Below are 17,308 nucleotides of genomic sequence, written 5' to 3' on the forward strand. Positions count from 1 at the left end.
GGGGCTTTCGACGGAGCAGCGTCGTCACTGAGAGCAACTTGTTCGCGTTGGCTAATTACATCGGGGCATGGACGTTACATCATCATGCTTTCATTGAATTGGCTGTACAACATTGCAACAAGTAGAAAACACACACAAGTAATACGAGTGTAAGAAAGGGAACGGGTGTGTAGGTCGTGTTCTGAATAATGATGACGTATTGCTCTTTGTCAATCCACTGCTGGATGAAGGATTCCTCATGCCACGCTATTCAGGATGTTTGACAACAATCCAGGTGTCCGCACGCCGTGTCAATCACGGGTGATGTTGAACCAAACTGCGCCATGCGGGGAAAGCGGTGAACGTCAACGTGAAGGCTTGCGAGTAGAAGTTTAGTGAATGCAGCGAGGATAGACGTGGGGTGGGGGGGGGGCGCAGAAGTACAGCACAACAATGGATTTTGTGGCACCGCTCTCTGTTGTCCACCACGTAGCCGCGCAGCCCAGAGCCCCGATTCTGCACGGTGCTCACCCATCCAAGCACTATTCAGGCTCAACCCCAGCTTAGCTCGTGAGATCTGCCAAGGTGTTGGAGAGCGATTTAAAGCTTTCGTGACTGCAGGGATTCATCTTCTTGGTTCTTTCGGTAAAGTAACGTAGAAGAAAAATAATAAAATAATCAAAATGAAACATAATCAAAACATTTTCACGACGTTTCGGCCACAACGCAAGCAGCCGTCCTCACCTGAGAACGACTGTTTGCGTTGTGACCGAAACGTCGTGAGAATTATTTTATTATGTTTAATTTTTATTATTTTATTAGTTCCCTTCTACGTGACTTTACCGAAAGAACCAAGAAGGTGTTGGGGAGCGGTCGTGTGATTTGGTCGCAGGCTAATTACACCTCAGAAGGCTGCCATTCAACCGGTGTCCATCGCAAACATATTTCGGAGCACACACACAAAAAAACCAGAACAACATTGTTTAAAATATCCTTCGTTTTAAACGTACAATAACAATAATGACGTTGCATGAAGACCCAAAGAGTTATTTTTTTCTCTCTCTTTCTCTCTCCAGCCATCGTTAAACATACCTGAAAGCTTGTTGTAACAGTGCCCAGAATGAATGGCACGCCCGGAGTAAAATGTTTTTGTTGTCGTTGAGACCCCGTGTGAAGTCACGTTGAAACAGCGAGAGATGTGAACCCTTCAAGTGAGTGTGAGAACACGCCGGGGGTAGCCACGTGGACAGACGGACAGACGCGTGGAATTAAGGGCAACAATAGGCTCGCTTGCATGCACACAGAGGGATCACGAGTGACTTACTAAATGCCGTTCTCTGATCCCACGTTTGGTGACTGCTCATCGTCACACATTCCGTGGTGGAATGCCTCCTTCCGCTTTGGTATCGCGCTCTCTTTCTTGTAGCTCTGTGGATGAATATTGTTTCTTTTTTAAGAAGACGCAAGTTGGTTTGTAATTAATGAACTGGTCCTGAGCATTCTCTTCATCGATCAACAACTAACAAGCGTGGTGAGTTTAATCTTAATTTGGAGCTTTCGTTACTGCAGGAATTACTCTTTGGTTCTTTCCGTAAAGTCACGTATAAAGATAAAATAATAAATAAAATAATAGCATACGACGTTTCGATTGCAACACAAGCAATCATCATCAGAAGAGGCCCTCATCCAGCAGTGGATTGACAAAGGGCTTTATGGTGCTTATACTCTACGATATATGCACTATTATTTATTATTATTCAAGCTTTGTGTGCTCATATTTACAGGTTCGAAGAATCATGAGGTCATTCGATTTAGGTAAAGAAAAATATCACCGCTGTAATTACATTAAATTATTGCCCCGTAGAAAAAGCTACTTCGCCCACATGAAGAAAACATAATGGCATGCCACACGCATTAAAACACGAGCATGTGTGATTATGATGATTAATGGGATTTTTTGGTTTTGCACAAGAAACGAAGGTGTTTAACAAAAACACATCTTTGCATAATTCATGAATATCCTATACTGAGAAAACTGTATAAACCCTGAACCAAAAAAAATCGTCATGAAGAAGAATCCAACTTAACAAATACAGAATATCACTGTCATCAAAGAATAAAACTAAAACCACCGATTTGGATGCTGCCTACCGTAGCGTAACGGTGAGCATACTGGACTTGCAACCCAGAGGTCACCGGGTCAATCTCACTGCGTGGTAATTGAAACGATGCTGCAAGTTCATGAAATCCACCCTCTTCTGTCCACCGCGCAGAATAAATGGGTGCACCGCAGTGAGCCGATCCGCATGTGGTGGTGGTATGGGGAGCTTCACGGATCAGACACCTCTCCCGAGACATCTAGTCATCGTGGAAAAGTAGGCCAAATGTCCTCTAGATCCTCCTCTAGCGGAGGCCCTATCAGCAGCAGCAGCATGAGTAAGTTATTCCAGGGATGCACCTTAACCCTCCTATCGAAGTATGGATATTGTTCAACATGGATCGTCCTGTGGAGACTGGCTCCTATCAGATGAATAAGGCACACTTGTTTTGGGATGGAGACTCTCATACCTTTTTGATTGTTATGAAAGGATGCCCGTGCAAAAAATGCTTGAAGAGCTCGTAGTGAGGGGGCTCAGGTTGGGCCTGGCTCGCATTACGATGAGACTTTCTGTTCTGGGTTTCATCCGCTTGTAATTAAAGCCGGGTTCTCACGTGGAGAAAGTTGATCGTCTCAGTTCAGACACCAAATGACTGCACAAATCAAAGAAGGAAAAACGTGAATAAATTCGCGTTTGCACTTAAATTTGGCTAAATTCTAGCGCTGAGAATGACAAACGTCGTATCGGGTTGACCGTCATGCAATAAACAACCTCACAGCATCGCTGCTAGGGCGCTACGTTCGCGAGATGTTAGCTACCTCGCCTGGTATGTAGGAGGTCGTGGGTTCGATCCCGACCCTCATGGCTGCTATATATTTTGAGTTTTAGGTGTCTCTCTCTCTTTCTCTCTGTGGTCACGTGGACTTTTCTTCGGATCATCCGGTGTTTCCCTCCACGCGCAAGGCACGCGACTCACGGGGTCGTCACGATTCAGACGTTGCCGCCCGCCTGACGATTTGAAATGCCATCCGAATGACTTTTGCCGCGTCAGGTGCGGCGGTGGCGGCGAGATGTTAACTACCTCGCCTGGTATACAGGAGGTTGTGGGTTCGATCCCGACCCTGACGGCTGCTGCTGTATATTTGGAGTGTGCGTGTCTTTCTCCCCGTGGTCGCGTGGATTTTTCTCCGGGTCCTCCGCTTTTTCCCTCCACATTTAGAATCGACTTGCGTTTAGAGTATTTGGCTGCAATGCATTTCCACGCGATAAGCCACTTCGTTGAGCTCGCCTTTTTGATAGCCAGGTCGCTTCTGAAAAATAGTTATCGAGCTCAGGGGGCCTTATCTGGTAAAATAAAACAATAGTTCATCGTTTTCTAGTTTATAAAGTGTGCCCCCACCCCTCCCAGCTGTGTAAAGGATATGATGTAAACTTGAAAGATTCTGTGAAAAAAAATAACTCACTCCCAGGGGCCACACATTGTCTGCCACGCAGGGTCCACTGCTCTGCGAGATTTCTTTCCCTCCGTAACACGAAGCCCCCCACCTAGCCCCCCATTAAAATAAATTGGGTGGGGGGGGGGGAATTAAACAGAAGATTGTTATACAATTTTTAAAAAAAATTCCGCCTTCCTTTAATGTCGCTTTCATCCCAAGCTCGACAATTAGGCAGCTAGTCGAGGCTCGCGTTTTGGCTCAATATCTACTGTCACTAACATGAGTTTATTAATCCCCTCATATTACTTCAAGTCTGCACGAAAAGAGAACAGCGCAGAGAGAGAGAGAAAAAAAAAGTTTTGCGGTGAGCCCTTTAAATTCCTGGACAGGGTACTCCAGGAAAATGGATATCAGGTTTCAGGCAAGCGTTTCCATCACCGCTGTTGCCATACAGAACGCGACGCAGGGCAGGGTAGCGATATAACCTTGCAGTTGAGCCTTACAGCTGGGCTGATAAGAAACTAAGGGGGAACAGAGTTACGAGAGCCATGGCCAACTTCGCGTTCTAATCAGGAGCTGGCATCGTTGCCCCCACTAAAGAGGTGACGGTGCAGAATTTATACACAAAAGACAAAGATCCCCCGTGTAGCCTTGACAGACTGTTGTGGCAAGTGCTGTTAGCGAGCACCTATGAAGTCCGGCACTTGCGCACAAGTGGGGTGGGTGGCCAACACCACGCTCGGCCGCCTTTGTCTCCACAGTGGCGATGTTTACACACCGCATCAGGTACTCATTTGAGGCCGAGGCGACCTAGGGGAGGCCCAGGACCGGTTCAGATAATCGTCGCTGACGGTGTTGGCCGTGAGCGAGAATCGAGCTCGTGTTCCCGAGTTGGTATCGCAACGCGCTAACCGCTACACCACCGGTCCCTAAGGAGTGGCCCTGCAGAATTGATATACAATACACACACACATTGAATTACTATGGCACCCATATATATGTATTCCATAACATGATATCGATCTCGTCAGTGTATAGTGGAGATTGTGTTGGATACATGTGTTTGCAGCTTAATTTTATCTCACCCGAAAATCTGACGAACATTTGTTTTTTTTTTATAAATCATAACATTAGTCACCAAAAACTATGCGTTATATATTTTATATTAAATGGCTCATATACCATTCACTGAAATATGATGATATAGCACATATCGCGAGGCTTTATCTGCCGGTGGATTTGACCGTGGCTGACGATGATTGCACGCTTTATGCAAACATACACTGAACAAGTCTCTAAAGATTGTTGTGTAGCTTTCCGCTTAGTGGTTAGCAAACTGCACCATGAATTCGTGGACCTGAGTTCAATTCCTGGTCACGGCTAACATCTCAGTGGAAAGTTATATTTAAACGGGTCCTGGGTCATCAGCAACTCCCACGGACCATCATGGTGAACTATGGTCAAACAATCCTCTTGACAGACACGGCTTGGGGTGACATTCGTCCAGCAGTGGATTGACAAAAGACTGCCAATGATCACAATTAACAGAGCAAGGCTTTATGAGTGCGAATATACAAAGATAGTCTGTTTGGACCTTTAGACATTAGGGAAAAGTGCTGATAACGAGCACATTGTTAGGGCTAATGCAGTAAACGTGGTGAAGCCAGCACCACACCTGCTCAACGTTGTCTCCCCAGCTTGAATGGGCACCACGGTGGCTAGGAGATGTTAACTATCTCGCCTAGTATACAGGAGGACGTAGGTTCAATGCCGACCCTGACGCCTGCTGCTGTATATTTGAAGTTTGCGTGTCTCTCTCTGTCATCATCATCATCACGGTGACTAGGAGATGTTAACTACCTCGCCTGGTATACAGGAGGACGTGGGTTCAATCCCGACGCTGACGCTGGCTGTATATTTAGAGTTTGCATGTCTCTCTTCCCGTGGTCGTGTGGATTTTTCTCCGGGTCCTTCCGGTTTTCCCCACCACATTTAGAACCATGCTTGCAGGGTATTTGGCAACTATTAATTTCCACGCGATAAGCCAATTCGTTCAGCTAGTACATTTGTGGCCAGGTCGCTTCTGAAAAAAAGAGCTATGCAGCTCAGTGGGCCTTACCTGGTAAAATGAAAACGAATAGTTTATATTTTGATTTAAAGCTTTCGTGACTGCAGGGATTCATATTCTTGATTTTTTCGGTAAAGTCACGTAGAAGGGAAATAATAAAATAATACAATATAAAACAATAAAATTCTCACGACGTTTCGACTGCAACACAAGCGATCATAATCAGGTGTGAAATCCACAGCAAGAAAATTTAAAAATTTGGATTTCACACCTGATTATGATTGCTTGTGTTGCAGTCGAAACGTCGTGATAATTTTTATAGTTTTATATTTGTATTATTTTATTATTTCCCTTCCACGTGACTTTACCGAAAGAATCAAGAATAAGAATAGTTTACTGTTTAGTTTTAATATTTAAAATTACAAAACTGCTGTATTTAAGTGTTCTTAATTGATATGTGGGGTGTCCGATATCCAGCCACGGCTAACATCAGGAGTGCGTGACATCTGAACCAGACCTGGGGCCTTCCTCTTCCCAATCCACACCCACGAGCGTGATCAAGAATGTTCAAATAAAACCCCATGACCAACGCTGTGTGGGGAGGCATTCAACGAGCAGTGGATTGAAAAAGATGTTCACATTATTAAAATGTAATACTGTTATTCACGTACATACATGCAAATATGTGACTCCCCAAACATGTTTCAATGTTGATAATTAATAAATCACCTTAGTATAATATATAACCCAAGTGTAATATATAATCCAAGTACAAAACCTTGAAAGCACACATGCATGTTATTTAGGGGACCGATTACAGGAGGACTGTTTAAATCTCAACGTTGGGATCATTTTATCCTAGACGTATGGGATTTCTGTTTTAAACGACGCTGCTAAGTCCTATTGTGTAGGAAGCAATTGTGTTGCAGTCTCGCGTATTAGTTGCAAGCGCCGAACATGCTGCACTTTAGGGGCCGATTGACTGCTTTCGGTATTTTTTTGTCTCAGCGTTGGTGATGGAGTCGCTCCACAACAGCGGCTGGCCTGTTCCTTTTTCTCAGCACCGCAAATCATATGGATAAGCTTCCTCCGCAAGTAAATTTCCACTCGTGTACAATACCCACACACACACTGTAGTGACTAAACAGTATGGGAAATCGCCCTGAAATCCTGCATTTGTGCGTGCGAGTGCATGTGAGTGCGTGTGAATGCAGGGAGCGGTGGTGTCGCGGTTAGCGCGCTGCGCTATGAACCCGGCGACACGAGTTCGATTCCCGCTCACGGCCAACACCAGTGACGATTATCTGAATCGGTCCCGGGCCTAGGTCGACTCAGCCTCAAATGAGTACCTGGTGCGGTGTGTAAACATCGCCACTAGAAAGACAAAGGCGGTCGGGCGTGGTGCTGGCCACCCACCACCTCGTGTACCGTTCCGGCCTTCATAGGTGCTCGCTAACAGCACTTGCCCCTACAGTCTGTTAAAGCTATATGGGGGATCTTTGTTTTTGTACATTGTGAGTGCAGGGAGCGGTGGTGTCGCGGTCTGCGCTACGATACCGGCGACGCGAGTTTGATTCCCGCTCACGGCCAACACCGGTGACGATTATCTGAACCGGTCCTAAGCGTCCGGGCGTGATGCTGGTCACCCACCCCCTCGTGTGCCGTGTCCATCTTTTGTTATGGCTGCTCGCTAACAGCACTTGCCCCGAAAGTCTGTCAAGGCTGTAAGGGGGGGGGGAGTCTTTGTCTTTGTGTGCGTGTATTGTAAGCACACTTTCATCCAATTCTGGCCACGTTGGTTTGATTCCCGGCCATGGCTAACATCAGTAGTGGATATCAGAACTGGTCCTGAGTCCTGCCTCCCCTCGGTTGACGTCACGTGTTAGAGACAAAGGCGGCTGGGGAGACAAAGGCGGCTGGGGAGACAAAGGCGGCTGGGGAGACAAAGGCGGCTGGGAAGACAAAGGCGGCTGGGCGTGGTTCTGGCCACGCACACCACCTCGTGTGCCGTGCCAACATTCGTCGGCTACATAGGAGGATCGTTATCTGTGTTTAACACGTTCGACTTTCGCGACCAAAATGATCCATTTTATAGTTTTTTTTTGGCTTATATTGCGTTAAAATATAAATGGGTCGCTCTTGTTGGGAGCGATGGCGCGGTGATTCGCACACTACACGACAATCGTGGCCGTCTGGGTTCGATTCCCGGACCATGGATAATGTAAATGGCAAGTCGTATTATCTCGACCTGTGTTGGGTTTAATCCAGGTGAGCACCTGGCCTTATTTGAGCACCTGGTGTAACACGTCCATAATTATGCACAGATTATCCAGTATGTGCACATATATATTTATTTTAGTAGCCACTTTTTGAATATATCATGACATAGAATTATATATCTATGACAAGACTAAATTGGGAAATAGAAGTATTGTATTATTTCGGGTGAATGTTTATTTTAAGTACTGAACTCAAAAGTAAAACAAGAAAAAATCTGAATCTTTATTTATCCTGGAAAAATCCGATGAGCTATGCAGCTCTTTTTAACAGATGTCCAGTAGGGGATGGGTCAGAAAGTTACCAAACAATACAAAATCAAAGATCTGAGTGCAAAGTATAGTAAAAAGAAAGCAAATCATTGAAAATAAATACGTACAAAAAACTAGGAATTGCCACGTGACAAACAATTTAAACACTTTATTCGGTGATACGGCATCGCCGGTGGCGCACAAGCACAAATAACCAAAATAAACATTTTGGTGAACGTGTTGCATTTTCATGACATGTCGACTTAAATGCTACGACTCATCAACGTACACCCACTGGGGGTTGTTCATTCTGTGCGTACACAATGCATGGCTGTTATCCGCAGCAAGAATTCCCAGATGGCTTTCGATTTGCCCATATTTGGAGGCGCTGTATATATTGCAGTACAATACTTGACTTCCATTGAATCGATCCCTATCATATTTGACCACCTTCCCACGCAATCTTGTACATGTTGCCGAGCTATTGCTGGGACCTGTGGCTCAATTATGCACACGCATGCACATTCGCACACAAAGACAAAGATCCCCCGTATGGCCTTTTAACAGTGTCGAGGCAAGTGCTGTTAGCAAGCGCCTATGAAGGTCGGCACGGCACACGAGGGGGTGGGTAACCAGAACCACGCCCGGCTGCCCTTGTCTCCGTAGTGGCGATGTTGAAACATTGCACCGGGTACTCGTTTGAGGCTCAGTCGACCTAGGGGAGGCCCAGGACAGATTCATACATTCGCCGTGAGCGGGAATCGAACTCGGGTCGCCGGGTTCGTAGCGCGGCGCGCTAACGACTGAGCAACCACTTCCTCCGCACAAAGACAAAGATCCCCCGTATAACCTTCATCAGACTGTTGGGGCAAGTGCTGTTAGCGAGCGCCTATGAAGGCCGGCATGGCACACAAGGGGGAGGGTGACCAGCACTACGCTCTGTCGCCTTTGTCTCCCTAGTGGCGATGTTTACAAATCGCGCTCGGTACTAATTTGAGGCTGAGTAGACCTAGGGAAGGTCCAGGACCGGTTCAGATAATCGTCACTGGTGTTGGCCGTGAGCGAGAATCCAACCCCCCCTCCCCCTTCACATACGAACTTACATGTATATGCGTACACACACTTGCACATATAGTCACCACATGGACACACACACACAAACAACCCCACCCTCACACACACACACACGTACATAACAGACACGTTAATTAACTCACGAAGTCACGCACTCACACAATTGCTCCAACTCACTTGCACACACACACTCACTCATTGGCACATTCACACACACACACCCTGCCAAGTTCCAAACCCGTTGCTGCTCTATAACATTAAAACAAAAATGTGCGTAATTTTTTGCTTTGAAAATTGGTATGCGGTAGAAGCCTCAGAAGGTTTAAATATCGGCAGATTACCGCTTAAATTGGCAGGCTTATGGCAGAACCGATACAATGCAATACGCTCACGTAAAGCGATGCCAAACTGCACCCGTTACTCGAAATCACTCAGCAATGGCTAATTTGGCTTCGTATCAATTGTTTTAAAACATTCCACGCGCCATCGATCATTACGATTATGATGCAACCACGGGGCCTCAACCGTGCCCTCGATATTCGGGCTTAAACGCCGTGATGAGTAAAAAAACAAACTTGCCACGTCGGTTTCAAACATTCGCATGTACACACCGCGTTATTGACGCATTCTCAGCATACAACCTCCGTCTGTATTTTTTATTTATTAGAAGACGCTGTTTCCAGATTGTTGTTTTTTTGTGTCGCGCTAAAGTCCAAAATTCTCAGTTCTACTTTTGCACATCGTTTACAATGTCGACACGATAGTGTACACCCCCCCTCTCTCTCCCACCCCCGCGTTTTTACACTGATACAATTGACGAAATCCATTCCGGCAAATTTAATTGACCGCACGACGTCAACAACTTTTCTGTCAGGACAACAATTGGAGAGGCAGGAACATTTCGAATAGAACGCAGATAGCAGAAATTTGTATTTAAAGCTGTCGTGACTGCAGGGATTCATATTCTTGGTTCTTTCGGTAAAGTCACGTAGAAGGGAAATAATAAAACCATAAAAATATAAAACAATTAAAAAAAACATTTTCACGACGTTTCGACTGCAACACACGCAATCATCATCATCATCATCACACCTGATGATTGCTTGTGTTGCAGTCGAAACGTCGTGAGAATTTTTATTGTTTTATATTTTTATTATTTTATTATTTGCTTTCTACGCGACTTTATGTTTTATTTTTATTATTTTATTATTTCCCTTCTACGTGACTTTACCGAAAGAACCAAGAATACAAATAGCAGACCTTTAGCCCGCTGGCGAATCAACACAAATTTAGAAGTGATCTTTTTTGTTCCCGATTTACGGAATAGCGTGTCAAACCAATAAATAATGCAATCTTTCAACAAAAAAATGTGGCAAGTGATACAATACGCTCCTGTGCACGTTGTTTTTTTCGTTATGGGCAAGTTGCCTAAGAATCTGTAAACATTTCATTATGCCAGACTGCAATTATGTGGATCAAACGTCCACATCACAATATTTTTTAACACGTAGGCTTTCGTGACCAGTATTATTCCTAATAAAGGTTTTTGGGTTAGATCGTTGTGGATTCACTCTTCAAACACACCGGTGGGCTGAAGAAGTAACCAATTGGCGTTTTGTTAACGTGACACATTTTTTACTGATTGGCCGTGTCGAGTGGTGGAGGGTTGCGACACATTCATATTTAACCCAAAAACCTTGAATATGAATCACACTCTTTACCGGCTCATTATGTGTACGTAGATATGTGTTCCCTCCATGAACACCGCACAATGCAAAGATCCCCCTTATAGCCTTGACAGACTGTTGGGGCAAGTTCTGTTAGCGAGCACCGATGAAAGTCGGCACAGCACTCGATGCGGTGTGGGTGGTCAGCACCATGCCCGACCGCCTTTGTCTCCCTAATGACGATGTTTACACATTGCACAAGGTACTCAATTGAAGCAGAGTCGACCTAGTGGTGGCCCAGGATCGGTTCAGATATTCGTCACTGGTGTTGGCCGTGAGCAGAAACGGAACCCGGGTCTCCAGGTTCATAGCGCACAGCACTAACCGCTACACCACCACCACCACCACACAATACACGCGCGCGTACACACACACACACGCGCGTGCACACACACACACACACGCGCGTGCACACACACACGCGCGTACACACACACACACACACGCGCGTACACACACACACGCGCGTACACACACACACACACACGCGCGTACACACACACACACACACGCGCGTGCACACACACACACGCGTACACACACACACACACGCGCGCACACACACACACACACGCGCGTGCACACACACACACACACGCGCGTGCACACACACACGCGCGTACACACACACACACACACGCGCGTACACACACACACGCGCGTGCACACACACACGCGCGTACACACACACACACACGCGCGTACACACACACACGCGCGTGCACACACACACGCGCGTACACACACACACACACGCGCGTACACACACACACACACACGCGCGTGCACACACACACACACGCGCGTACACACACACACGCGCGTGCACACACACACGCGCGTACACACACACACACACGCGCGTACACACACACACACACACGCGCGTGCACACACACACACACGCGCGTACACACACACACACGCGTACACACACACACACACACGCGCGCGCACACACACACACACACGCGCGTACACACACACACACACGCGCGTACACACACACACACACGCGCGTACACACACACACACACGCGCGTGCACACACACACGCGCGTACACACACACACACACACGCGCGTGCACACACACACACACGCGCGTACACACACACACACACGCGCGTACACACACACACACACGCGCGTACACACACACACACACGCGCGTGCACACACACACGCGCGTGCACACACACACACACACACGCGCGTACACACACACACACGCGCGCGTGCACACACACACACACACACGCGCGTACACACACACACACACGCGCGTACACACACACACACACGCGCGCGTACACACACACACACACGCGCGTACACACACACACACACGCGCGCGTACACACACACACACACGCGCGTACACACACACACACACGCGCGCGTGCACACACACACGCGCGCGTACACACACACACACACGCGCGTACACACACACACACACGCGCGCGTACACACACACACACACGCGCGTACACACACACACACACGCGCGCGTACACACACACACCACACACGCGCGTACACACACACACACACGCGCGTGCACACACACACGCGCGCGTACACACACACACACACACACGCGCGTACACACACACACACACGCGCGTACACACACACACACACGCGCGTACACACACACACACGCGCGCGTACACACACACACACGCGCGCGTACACACACACACACACGCGCGTGCACACACACACACACACGCGCGTACACACACACACACACGCGCGTACACACACACACACGCGCGTACACACACACACACACGCGCGTACACACACACACACACGCGCGTACACACACACACACACGCGCGTGCACACACACACGCGCGCGTACACACACACACACACGCGCGTACACACACACACACACGCGCGTGCACACACACACACACACACGCGCGTACACACACACACACACACACGCGCGTGCACACACACACACACACACGCGCGTGCACACACACACACACACACGCGCGTACACACACACACACACACACGCGCGTACACACACACACACACGCGCGTGCACACACACACACACACACGCGCGTACACACACACACACACACACGCGCGTACACACACACACACACACACGCGCGTGCACACACACACACACGCGCGTGCACACACACACACACACACGCGCGTACACACACACACACACGCGCGTGCACACACACACGCGCGCGTACACACACACACACACGCGCGTACACACACACACACACGCGCGTGCACACACACGCGCGTACACACACACACACACACGCGTGCACACACACACACACACGCGCGTACACACACACGCGCGTACACACACACACACACACGCGTGCACACACACACACACACACGCGCGTACACACACACACACACGCGCGTGCACACACACACACACACACGCGCGTACACACACACACACACACGCGCGTACACACACACACACACGCGCGTGCACACACACACGCGCGCGTACACACACACACACACGCGCGTACACACACACACACACGCGCGTGCACACACACACACACACACGCGCGTACACACACACACACACACACGCGCGTACACACACACACACACGCGCGTGCACACACACACACACACACGCGCGTACACACACACACACACACACGCGCGTACACACACACACACACGCGCGTACACACACACACACGCGCGTACACACACACACACACGCGCGTACACACACACACGCGCGCGTACACACACACACACACACGCGCGTACACACACACACGCGCGCGTGTGCTATATACCATTAAAACACACACACATTCTGTCCGTCTGCTCAAACATCTGAGATAAGGCCATCATGTCCAATGTGTGGTAATGAGTCTCCAAAGCGGCAGAAATACATGTTCCCACTGACCGTCGCGATCAGGAAATGGGCCCTTTTGCTGCCGTCGCCACGGATTTACAAATGACCAATCATCGCACAAATTATGCCGGGCCAGAATAAAAACCGTGGAACAATAGCGCTGCAATTCATTCCCCTTTTGTGGGCGAGCGTTATTGTTAAATGGCGGCGTGTGAGCGTGACGTGTCAAAGCAAAATTCATGTTGGGTATTTGGTGAATTAATTGACGTCGATTAAAAAAAGCCCATTCGTTGTTTCGTTGCAAAAGCCATCGCAATTTTGTCGGGAGAAATGTGTACACTTTACGGGCAGTTATTTGCTCGATTTTATGTTTGTTTGTAAAGAGGTTAATTTTGGCAAACAAGTAGAGCTCAAAACGTTCCGTTTGACATTTGAACAAAGTATGCGGTTTTTAATCGATAGGAATAAGACCAAAGTAAAAATGGTCTTCATGAATTTAAGATAGACAATTAGTACGCAATACACAATACACACTTTGGTTCAGGCCCTTGTTTCGCTTGTCAACGTAATGCGTCCCAACACATTATGGAGGTCTACAACACACTCCCTGCTTCGTCCTTTCTTTTCGGTGTCCGGCTTTTTTGTGTTTCGCTTGTTGTCCTTCCACCCGCACCTTCGATTATTAGCGCGTTCGTCTATGTACGGCGCGAAAGAAGTTCAACATACACACATACTTTAAGGCTTTTCTGTGTCGGCTGCGGCTTGAATGCCGGGTGTCGTTAGCTCTAACCGCACGCCCACATATGGATGTACATTAATAGATAATTATTAGTTCATGCTATTCACATACACGAAGCACCAAGTCAAAACGAAAGTCTGCATAGAATAGTGTTGTTCAATCACTGCTTTGTTACAAGTCGCTCTTCCCTTGCCGGTTATTGAATTGAACCAGGGCCTGCTGCAGTGTTGGGAAGCCATTAGTCCGTGAAGCGATTGGAGTGACACCCAAAAAAAAAAGAGCCGAAATCAAAGAAAAATCAGAGGCCGCTCTTGGAGAGAAGCGACCAAGAATAGGAAGGTACGAACGGACATGGGGAAGGACTTTGCTCAGCAGTGGGTATGTACAGGCCCACGACAATAACAACAACAATAACAGCAACTACAATGGAGGGACGGGGAGCTGCGTTAACTCGATAGCAATCTTCTTGGTTCTTTCGGTAAAGTCACGTAGAAGGGAAATAATAAAATAATAAAAATAAAACATAATAAAATAATTCTCACGACGTTTCGGCCACAACGCAAGCAGCCGTCCTCAGGTGAAGACCAGCGTCAGACGCTGTCTTCCCGACAGACCTGGTCTTCACCTGAGGACGGCTGCTTGCGTTGTGGCCGAAACGTCGTGAGAATTATTTTATTATGTTTTATTTTCATTATTTTAATATTTCCCTTCTACGTGACTTTATCGAAAGAACCAAGAAGATGAATCCCTGCAGTCACGAAAGCTTTAAATCGATAGCAATCGTTAAGTGATACTTGTGCGCGGTTGGTCATGTGCATCGCGCTCTACTGAGCTTTCAGAAGAGACGTTGAACAGATCAGCTTCCCCGAGCAGAGAGGCCACGTGCGTCTAAGCGTACGGCACTGTGCATTGCCATTGCAAAAGTGGGCGGACAACGAAATGTAAGAGTCATTTTTACGATTCTTCTCACCCTGGGACTGGGACTTTTATTTGACCGGGTTCAAGCCAACATGACACCGAAAAGGACCTTGGTATTTGCCCTGTTGACTTTTTGACGGTAAATTTCAAAGCGAGCACCGCCCTCCCCAACCTCAAATAAATCAAGGAACTCAATTTACCCAATGAGAGCCTCTTGGGGCCCCAATGTGCCCCCCGCCCCCCGACCACACTCGCATTTCCATCGTCCGCTCAGACGCTCCTGAGCAATGCAACTCACGGGTCCCGCATGCCACTCACGAGGGCTTTAAAGCCCCCAGTCACCCCCCACCCCACCCCCACTCCTACACGAAACTCAAAGCTCCCACTCCTTCCTCTCGAACGCACAATCGCACGGCCTTGTGTCATGCGTGCCCCAAATAGGGGTGAAGATGAGAAGACTTTCGTAAAAAGAAAAAAACAAACGTCAAAGAGTCTCCACGGCCAAAGACGCGTTTAGTGGCACTCAGCTCTCTAGGCGGTCTTGAGCGAAGTGATGGAAATTCCATATTCTCATGGAGGGGCTTACCCACACATCCACAGGGAAAGTACTTGCATTCCCATGAAGTGGTGCTCATTTTATTGACCCCACTCGAACCTCAACCGGGATTTGAACCTTCCAACTGTGAGCAGAGTGTTCGGCAACAGGCATCAGCCTGGCCCTATATGATTTTTGTCTCGTATGGGATGTCCATAATTGTTGCATCCATGGTTAAAGAATCACAATTAGACAGTGAGTTGGTAGAGGTGAATATGAAATGTTACCGTGAGTCTTATCACAATTCCGGGCAGTACCCTGGCTTAACGAGAGCGCATTTGCTGCTCGCTGCAGAGGTTCCCAGTTTGAATTTAGCAGGCCGCCCCGGTCAATCCTGCGGGCGTATATTTACCATAAACTTCACGCCGGCTATTTCACTGTGGACATTAAATATGTATGTATGTTGAACTTCTTTCACGCCGTACGTAGTCAACCCGTGCTAATTGCAGGTGTGGGGGAAGGACAACACACTAAACACAGTTATAAAGAAATTAGTTTTCAATATAGATTTAAAAGTGCATAGCTCCAGTGGCTTCCTGATATCGGAAGGAAGCGCAAATTTCATTCAAAACGAGTAGGCCATTGTGTGCCAGCATCAGCGTGGTCCAAATTTGCCAAACTTGAAATCTGATCTGCAAATTACTTAACTCGGTACCTGCATATAACTATTCCATCGCAATTATTACACCCTGCTGTGACAGCACTGCAGACGGTGCCTGTGAGACCTAACGCATTTGTGGGGCAGCCGTGCGCTTAAATCATGGCGCGAACATGAAATGTACTAAGTCAGTATTACAATCCTCCACAATCACAATTCTCTGCGCTTGTTTCGAATGCTCCTGCTATGCCGCGAGTGAACATCGCTAACATTATTTAGTCTTTAACGACAACAAAATTCACAACAACAACTCAAGTTTGAACTCAGTTCAAACGCCCGCTCGATTGCAATTCATTTAAATCGCGGTAGACAGCTTTACGGAGGACTTGGCGTCACGCAACCTCACACACGAGGGTCACGACCAGTGCCGAATGAGCAGAGTAGCACAACTAGTTACTACATGTAGTAGTAGCTACACATGTAGTAGCTACACATGTAGTAGCTACACATGTAGTAGCTACACATGCAGCTGCGAGCCCCGCACTTTCAAGGGGCCAGCGCTAAATGCTTTCAAGCTATCAATTCCGGTTTAGTGATTCTGCACTCGCTCTATTACTATAGTACTATACCGCCTTCAACTTCTATGAACGACTGGGTG

At 47.7% G+C, this 17,308-nt stretch overlaps 1 long non-coding RNA gene across 1 annotated transcript in view; it reads right to left on the minus strand.

Moving 5' to 3' along the window:
• Positions 1-958: 958 nt before the first annotated feature.
• Positions 959-17,308, minus strand: part of LOC144722989 (uncharacterized) — a 150,145-nt gene continuing 133,795 nt past the window's right edge. Inside the window, exon 2 of the long non-coding RNA XR_013586123.1 lies at positions 959-1,407. This is a non-coding gene — a long non-coding RNA (uncharacterized LOC144722989). The remainder of the gene's footprint in view (positions 1,408-17,308) is intronic.

The sequence above is a fragment of the Lampetra planeri genome, chromosome 16, assembly GCF_965212315.1.
Source record: "Lampetra planeri chromosome 16, kcLamPlan1.2.h2, whole genome shotgun sequence".
In the NCBI taxonomy this organism is placed as follows: Eukaryota; Metazoa; Chordata; class Hyperoartia; order Petromyzontiformes; family Petromyzontidae; genus Lampetra; species Lampetra planeri.